This window comes from Bubalus bubalis, chromosome 22, assembly GCF_019923935.1.
Source record: "Bubalus bubalis isolate 160015118507 breed Murrah chromosome 22, NDDB_SH_1, whole genome shotgun sequence".
Classification (NCBI taxonomy): Eukaryota; Metazoa; Chordata; class Mammalia; order Artiodactyla; family Bovidae; genus Bubalus; species Bubalus bubalis.
This window is the reverse complement of record NC_059178.1, coordinates 24,504,202-24,513,533: the sequence shown is the minus strand read 5'-3', so window position 1 is coordinate 24,513,533 and position 9,332 is coordinate 24,504,202. Positions and strand designations below refer to the sequence as shown.

At 45.7% G+C, this 9,332-nt stretch overlaps 1 long non-coding RNA gene across 1 annotated transcript; it reads left to right on the top strand.

The window, feature by feature from the left end:
* The first annotated feature begins 3,961 nt into the window (after window positions 1-3,961).
* LOC123331210 lies at window positions 3,962-9,060 on the top strand. The gene is made up of 2 exons (XR_006547733.2): window positions 3,962-5,699; window positions 7,770-9,060. It is a non-coding gene; the product is annotated as an uncharacterized LOC123331210 (long non-coding RNA).
* Window positions 9,061-9,332: the final 272 nt, after the last annotated feature.

Below are 9,332 nucleotides of genomic sequence, written 5' to 3'. Positions count from 1 at the left end.
CCTAAACTGTATGACGAGCCAGGGCCTGAAATAATGAACTCTCCAAGGCCAAGAAATCTGTTTTGTAGTTTCTCTGTGTAAGTCTTAACACTTAATCTTCTATCCAGTGCGTTTTGTTTCCCTTTCTAAGTATCAATTTTCTGAGCCTGTGACCTTGGCCTACTACCTTGTTTAGTACATTTCTGCTTTTTATTTTGACTGTGAGAATCTTTAGATTTGTTCTAGTGGCTTCAGTTACTCTGCCCTATTTTCAATTTCCTTTGTAAAAAAAAAAAAAATGCATCTTTTAAGCTATATTTCCCCAAGTAAAGACGAAGTAACTGCTCTGGAACAAAGCTACACCTTCATCAAATAACAGTTTTTTCTTTTCTTCCTTTTTGGTCACACTGCACAGCTTGTGGCATCTTAGTTCCTACACCAGGGATTGAACCCAGGTCCTCAGGAGTGAAAGCTCAGAGTCTTAACCACTGGACCTCCAGGGAATTCCTAACACTTGAAGTTTTAAAAGGCAGGTAGAGATTTATGACAGTGCCTCTCTTCCCCTCTCTTCCAAATCCCCAAACATCTACCTTTGTGAAACCAGGCTGTGTAGTTGTTAGAGCCAGAGGTCTTGAGCGGTATACACCATGTGGCAAAGATCAGCTTTAAAATAAATACTTCTATGGGAAGAATATAAAGCAGAGCATTATTTTCCCTTCAGAAGCCTAAGACACAGCAAGAATAAATTTAGCCCGTGTACATTTTCTAAAAGGACCGCCACCTCCAAGTTTGACTAAAAGATGAACTCTCCTTGGTGGGATGTGTTGCTGTTCGAAGGCAGGTGCAGTCCTGATTCGCCAGCTCCCTGTTAACCTGAACCTACAAAGGCACCTTTGATTGCTCACTCAGAGCTTCATTGGCTTCTACAGTTGGCTCAGAAAACATCAAAAGAACCATAAAGCAGACTCTAATCTCAGCCTTCCTGTTTCTCCGTCTGCCCACTGTGTTCACGCAACAGCATGTTTTCTTCAACTGGAGGGCGTTTTCCATGATAATACTTGGTGTCACAATATTAAACGGACGGGTGAATGGGGTTGGGGGTGTTCTTCTTTGTAACTCAAATCTTTGCCAGTGGAGGATCAGGGCTCTTAAGCTCACTTGCAAGGACATGCATGCAGGTATGTAAATTAATGTATGCTGGCCTGATGCTCTGTAGACCGGAGAAACTTCAGTTTAGGGGAACTCGTAGTAGTACAGTAGCTACTAAGCACCGTATATTACATCCGTCATGACGGCCCTCAGATAACAAGTGTGGGTGAGTTAATTGGGACTCTGGCAGTGGATTGGAAACTCTGAGTTACAAACATACAGCAGTGTTCCTTATCAAGACACAGTTATATTTTTTCCAGCATTTTCAGTCAATGCTTTAATTCATTTAATATTTCCAAAAGGATATAAATGCTCCTGGAACAAAAAGCAAAAAGGACAAATGAGTTACTAAGCTATGCGAAGTGTGAAAGTGTTAGTCGTGTCTATTTGAGACCCCATGGGCTGTAGCCTGCCAGGCTCCTCTGTCCATGGGATTCTCCAGGCAAGAACACTGGAGTCCGTAGTCATTCCCTTCTCCAAAGGATCTTCCAGGGATCAAACCCAGTTCTCCTGCATTGCAGGATGATTCTTTACCATCTGAGCCACCAGGGAAGCCCCCTCTCCTCTATTCCTCAACTACCCAGTTCCCTTTCCTTGAGAAAATCATTATAACCAATTTCTTATTCATTTTTCCTAGAGCCAAGATGCAGTTATATTTAAGGGTGATAGGTTAGACAATATTGAGTCTTTTAAAAAATGTTTAATTAAATTATACAGTTAATTACAAGTCAATACTAGTCAAGGCTATAGTTTTTCCACTGCTCATGTATGGATGTGAGAGTTGGACTGTGAAGAAAGCTGAGTACCAAAGAATTGATGCTTTTGAACTGTGGTGTTGGAGAAGACTCTTGAGAGTCCCTTGGACTGCAAGGAGATCCAACCAGTCCATTCTAAAGGAGATCAGTCCTGGATGTTCATTGGAAGGACTGATGCTAAAGCTGAAACTCCAACACTTTGACCACCTCATGCAAAGAGTTGACTCATTGGAAAAGACCCTGATGCTGGAAGGGATTGGGGGCAGGAGGAGAAGGGGACGACAGAGGATGAGATGGCGGGATGGCATCACCAACTCGATGGACATGAGTTTGAGTGAACTCCAGGAATTGGTGATGGACAGGGAGGCCTGGCGTGCTGCAATTCATGGGGTCGCAAAGAGTCGGACACGACTGAGTGACTGAACTGAACTGAACTAGTCCTTGAGTTTTGTTTCTCTTTCAAGGCTCATCCAATGTTGGCTTCCAGGATTCCATGCATCTGTATTTGGATTTTTAAAAATGCTTTAGGGGGTTCCCTGGTGGCTCAGTGGTAAGGATTCTGAGCTTTCAGTGCTGTTGCCCTGAGTTCAATCCCTGGTCAGGGAACGGAGATCCTGTAAGTCTGAGATCCCACAAGGTGAATGGCACAACCAAAAAAAGAAAAAAAAAAAAAAAAAAAAGGCTTTATTTTTTATATTGCTCTGGGAGGTATTTTAGAACTGGGGGCATAGGTGAAAGAGATCTGAATGTATATAGCCTCAAGCAAGTTATTTGTCCTCTCCAAGCCTGGCTGCTTCTTCTCTAAATCTGGTAAAAATGAACACTAAATCTCAAAGTTCTGAGAGGATTAAATGAAGTAATGAAGGGGAAAACGCCTTAAAAGTTTTAGAGCAAAGCAGATTGATCTACAAATGTTGTTGCACCTTAGAATAAATCTAGCTCCACACACCCACCATTACCTGGCCAGGTGCAGAGTCCTGCCTGACACAGCCACCTGGCAGGTAAATGTGCCAAATGCAGTTCCAGCCTTTGATCTTGTCCTGCCAGGCCTGGCCTTGCCTGTTCTTCCCGCCTCCAGCCTGTCTTCACTGACAGCAGCGGTTCAGGTCTCCCCCTACCCCCACCGCCATACCCACCCCTCCCCGCCCCTACTGCTGTGTCCACTGCTTTTTCTCTGAAGATGGTCTACCAAAAAAAAAAGGGTACGAGGACTTCAGAAACGGGTAGTACGTTGGAGACGGTGGTGGCCATTATGCTCAAGATTAGGTAATCATCATCTTTCTCAAATTAGCTATTTCAGTTTTTACCACTGGCATCGTTCCTGCAAAGTTCAAAAGAACATTGCTTCTTAGTTACTAAAGGCTTCCCTGGTAGCTCAGATGGTAAAGAATCCGCCTGCAATGCACAAGACTTGGGTTCCATCCCTGGATTGGGAAGATCCCCTGGAGAAGGGAATGACAACCCACTCTAATATTCTTGCCGGGAAAATCCCATGGACATGGAGCCTGGTGGGCTACAGTCCATGGGGTGGCAAAGAGTTGGGGCACGACTGAACAACTGACACTTTAGTTATTAAAAGGTTGACCATCCAGAGGCTGTGACTTGCTCTCTCCTCCAAGTTCTGGGCTCACTTAAGAGGACTCCTCTGAAGAGATCTCATTTTGCTTCTTGTTGTTCAGTCACTCAGTTGTGTTAGACTCTGCAACCCCATGGACTGTAACTCGCCAGGCCTCCTGTTCTTCACTATCTCCTGGAGTTTGCTCAAACTCACGTCCATTGAGTTGGTGATGCCATCCAGCCATCTCATCCTCTGTCGTCCCCTTCTCCTCCTGCCCTTAATCCTTCCCAGCATCAGGGTCTTTTCCAGTGAGTTGGCTCTTTGCACCAGGTGGCCAAAGTATTGGAGCTTCAGCTTCAGCATCAATCCTTCCAATGAATATTCAGGGTTGGTTTCCTTTAGGATTGACTGGTTTGATCTCCTTGCAGGCCAAGGGACTCTCAAGAGTCTTCTGTACCACAGTTTGAAAGCATCCCTTCTTTGGCACTCAGCCTTCTTTATGGTCCAACTCTCACATCCATATATGCCTCTGATGATATATTTTTAAAATTACAAATATTTTTTATTTTTCAGCCACTCCACTTGGCATGTGGGATCATAGTTCCCCAACCAGAGATCGAACCCAAACTCCCTACATTCAAAGTGTGGAGTCTTGACCACTGGACTACCAGGGAAGTCCCTTTGGTGATATTTTTTTTTCCTGTTCTTCTGAAAGATGTTAAATTTATTATGACTGGAAATTTTTTTATTTCTTCTTGGAGGTAGAAGGACTTTGGGGGATCAGTTAGATGAGATAAGAAAACTGAATTTGTCTCTTAACATTTTTAAGTTATTTACTTTTCCAAGCCTCAGTTTCTTCATCTCTCAGTTTTACACTCCAGAGAATATTTATCACATAAGAGAGTTTTTACCAGAAATAAGAACTGGTTGAAGACAATCTCCCTTGTCTGTTCTTGGATGTTTTGCCTTTATTTCCTTCCCTCGTTACTGAAGAACAATTTCTCTCCTTCAACTCTTCCCTTCCTTCATTCTTTGCCCCTTTTTTTGTCTTTCTTTACCTTTTAAAAAATTTCTTTACCAGTTTGTTATAAAGGAGACTTAAAAGATACAGCAGCCAGATGAAGATGTGTGTTGGGCAAGGTCCGGAAGGGTACCCTGTATAGGAGCTTCTGTCTCCAAGGAACTGGGTGCTGCATCCTCGTTGCTTGTGGATGCTTTAATGAACCCAGGAACTTTCTGCCTTCTGTGGAATGGATACACAGTTGGCCCTCTGAATCTGCAGGTGCGAACCCCAGGACACTGAACACTGACTGTATTCAGTGTATTAAGGGGCCACTTTATATGAGACTTGTGCATCCATGGACCCTGAAACCAATCTCCTATGGACACAGAGGGACTGACTGAGAAACTGTGGGTAACCAACTGGTTTAATCCATTTCACCTGTAACCTGCCTTCGCTAATCAAGATCGGTTCAACTGTTGCTGCAAAAAGCCTGCTTGTCCTCTAAGCAGCTGCTGCTGCTGCTGCTGCTGCTAAGTTGCTTCAGTCGTGTCCAACTCCGTGTGACTCCATAGACGGCAGCCCACCAGGCTCCTCCGCCCATGGGATTTTCCAGGCAAGAGTACTGGAGTGGGGTGCCATTGCCTTCTCCCTCTAAGCAGCATGGCGTCTAAATAACAAGATGTTCTCCAGGAACCCAGATCAGCTGTGTCTAGCTGGAGCTGGGCTGGTTGACTGGGAAGGACTACCCACCCTCCACCTGGGCTTGTGTGAGTGTCACTCACTGACCTTTTTACAGAGGGCTGGAAACGCCACCCTCACACCTTGCCAAGCATTTCTTTTTTTGAACTTGCAGAGGCTGCGGCTGAGCTGCATCTGTGAAGAGCAAAGAGGTCACCTCTTTCTCATCACCTTTCCCCAAGAGCCCCACGTACCTGCGCCTGAGGACGCCAGCTCATTCCATAAATACCTCAACCCCTTCCTTACGGGAGGTGCATCTGAGACTTTCTCCTTTCATTTCTACCTTAGGCTGCCTTGCACATAAACCTCATCTCTGCTGCAGAGCTTGGGGTCTCAGGATTTGGCTCGCTGGGCGTTGGGGAAAAGAAACCTAGTTTGGTAACAACTTTACAACTGAAGGTGCCACCTGGTGCGGAAGGAAAAGCTCTGAGCTGTACTTTAGAAGAACTAAGAATGGTACTAGGCCAGCATGGTACCAACTTCTCCATACTGGTTTTCTCACCAGGAAAGCTAAAAGGTAGGGCTAGATGATCTTTCTCTTCACCTCTGAAAACTCTAACTTTCTAAGGACATGAGTACTGATACGTACAGATCTGATAACAGTGTAGGTTGCTTGAAAGTCCCCTCAAAGATGGGTCATCGTAAGTCTAAGTAAAAAGTCTACTGTGTGACAGAATGCAAGTAAAATGTTTAAAATATAGGGGTTCTCCAGAGGTGGGATGAACTGGAAGGTTGGGATTGACATAGATACACTACTATGTATAAAGTAGGACTTCCTAGGCAGTAAAGAATGTGCCTGCCAATGCAGGAGACTTAAGAGACGTGGGTTTGATTCCCTAGGGTAGGAAGATCCCCTGGAGTAGGGAAATGGCAACCCACTCCAGTATTCTTGCCTGGAGAATCCCATGGACAGAAGAGCCTAGCAGCCTACAGTCTACAGGGTCACAAAGAGTCTGACACAAGTGAGCTACTGAGCACATGTATAAAATACATAACTAATAAGAACCTATGGTATAGTACAGGGAACTCCACTCAGCGCTCTGCGGTGACCTAAATGAGAAGGAAATAAAAAAAAAAAACAGGAGACATATGTATAGGTATAGCTGATTCATTTTGCTGTACGGTAGAAACAAACACAACATTGTAAAGCAACTATATTTGACTAACAAAGTTTTAAAAATATAGGGATCTCAAAATGATGAAATGATCCCTTTCTTTGGGCAAAAGTATCAAAAGTGTGACTAAATTTTAGGGATGATGCTTCAGTCCAGACAAGAGAGGAGTGTATGTTGAAATATTAAATTGGAGAGTCCCTTGGTGTTTCACTGCAAGAAGTAATGGGGATTGATGAGGGGGATACAGGGTGGGGGGAGGGAAGAAGAGGGGAAGATGGGGTGGTTCCAGAAGATGGAGATGGAGGTGGGAGGGGGTGCCCCGTGGCCTCTTGGCTGCGGAGTGCCAGTCGGTCCTGCCAAGACCAGGTGTGGTGGTCTTCATTGGAGACAGAACAGGGGAGCAGCTCAGGGGCCTCTGGGATTTCTTGAGGACAAACAGGGCTCCAGGAAAACCTGGAGCTGATTAGGAGTTGATTAGGAAAATGACTGTAATTGTAAATGTAGAAATCAGAGGGGCATCTGGAAACCCGATAGGAAAGAACCTTATGACTCCAAGGAAGAAAAATGTGTAGCCTCTGAAGTCAGGATGGAGTGCATTTAAAATTGGGCAGCCTTTACAGAGTAGCTGGGCAATCGTATGCTTAACATTGAGGACATCTGAAGAATAGTTTAAGTCCTTTTTGAGAGATCCGCAGCTATGCAAGGAGATGACTTTCGTGCTTGGAGAATCTTGTGTTCAGGAGTTTACTGGCCCAAGGGGAGAGGGGCAGGGTGGATGGAGGAAGAGAACCCTAGGAAGCCTTTGAAATAGAACCCAGCATCTAGATTCTGGCCACATCAGAATCTTCCAGCAGGAGAGTTTCAAATACAGATGTCTAGGCTCCATAATTCAAATTCTGGGCTGGCTCTGTAATTTGCAGGGCTTGGTGCAGAATATACAAGCATGAGGCTGCTTCAAAAAACAGGAAAAAAGTGTCATTAGAGGTACAAAGATGTAAAAGATGTAAAGCTTTTTCCTTTCTGTCTACTTGTAATGATGTTTTCTATTATAATTTTCAGGAAAGGCTATCATTTTGACTTAACAGCATGAATTTTTACCATCCATCTTTATATTGTGCAATGCCAGTTTAAATACAATGGCATGTAACACATACAAAATCACCCAAAGGACACGCTTTCTATTTCAAAGCTTGTACCTGCACATAACAAAATATATGCATATGTTCTTCCTAGAACAGTGGGAGCAATACATGAAAGTAAACTTAATTTTTTTCACTCAATATGCTCACATCCTACCAGCATTTTCCATCCTCAGTTGAGTAGGGAGGATGACCCATGGCTGCCCTCTTTCCGTTTCTGTCGTCCTTGTTGGCATAAGTAGTTGGTAACACAGGGAAGTCATGAGGGTGGGAATAAATGTGATGGGATCCCTCGTGTGTGTTTCTTAGAATGTCACTGCTTTCTTTCTCTAGGAAAGCACAGCTTCTCGGCGCCATCAGCTCCTTTGATGACTGGGTTGTAGGTCTAGCAGCTTCCCTGGCGCCCACTTTGAGCCTCACTGATGCCCCAGGTATCACGAGTTCACTGGAGCCCTGTGCTAATGGGCGTGGGTACCACAACCCAAGGATGAGGCTGCCAGAAATCGCCGCAGACACACACGCATGCGCATACACATGGTGTGCGTCCCTGCTCCGCTCAACGCAAGTCCACACCCGGACTTCACTTACAAAGCACATATTCAAGGGTACAATGATTAAGACCTGTAAGAGGGTGCTAGCAGAGTGTTACACCCAGCACAGGACCCTCCAGAGCGTGGAGCGCTGCAGACCTCACGTTATCCATCTCCGAACCGCCCTAGCTCGGCATCGGTACTTCCCACCCCAGACTTACCTTCTTGCTGGTAAATGATCCGGGTTCCAAGCCTCCGGCCTCTGAAATGAAAGCCAGGTGAGGGAGAGGGAGGAGGAACCAGGCCCCATCGATGTTGCTGAAGGTGTGGGTGAAGACAGAAGGAAAAGGAACTCTGTGTTGCTTTGTTGTCCCTTTAGTCACTGCCAACGGACATTGAAGTGTTCACACACAAAGCTGCTGCAGGCCAGTGCGGGAGAAACTCCTAAGGAGGCCCACACTGTGTGATTTTAAGAACTGGATCGAAACAGCTGCTCCCCCACCCCCATCCCCACCCCCCAGCCCGTGGCTTTGGGAAGGATATGTCCTTTCTCTCATCCTGAGCTTGACCTTCAGCTCTGCCAGGCTGAGGCCAGGGACACCTGTCAGGCCCCAGATAGAAACCCGTGTTCTTGGGGAAGGGTGGGGGCTAGCAGTACGCTGTCATCTACAATCCACCTAGCTGTATCAGTTCTGGAATTCTCTGGCACTGCCAGGCCTGGGTTTGACCCCTGTTTGGGGAACTGAGATCCCAGGAGTCATACAGTGTGGCCAAAAACAAAAAACAAACAACCCCACCACACCCCACAAAAAACCCAAACTGTATCAATCCTAACCTCCCACCCTCCCACTCCTAGAAGTTTGGTGAAGAACACTCAGGCTCTCTCTGCAATCAAGGCTGGTGTGTAATTTACCCTCTGTTTAAACCCCAATGTAGGGGCTTCGCTGCTGGCTAGGTGGTAAAGAATCTATCCGCTAGTGCAGGGGACACCAGTTCAATCCCTGATTTGGGAAGATCCCACATGTGGTGCAGCAACTAAACCCGTTCAAGCCAACTACCAAGCCTGTGCTCTGGAGCCCAGGAGCGGCAACCACTGAGCCCTCGTGCCATAAGGCCCATGCTCTGCAACAAGGGAAGCCACTGCAATAAAGCCCATGCATTGAAACTAAAGTAGCCCCTGCTCACTGCAACTAGAGAAAAGCCCTTGCAGCAGCAAAGACCCAGCACAGACAAAAATAAGTAGACCCCAGTGTAGACTAGGTGGCATACAAACGAGCTTTTCACAGCCTTCTCTGGAGATTTAAGATTGTCGTTCACAAAAGTAGTACAGTCAAGAGGAGGTAACTGGAATCTGTTTATGGTTGAT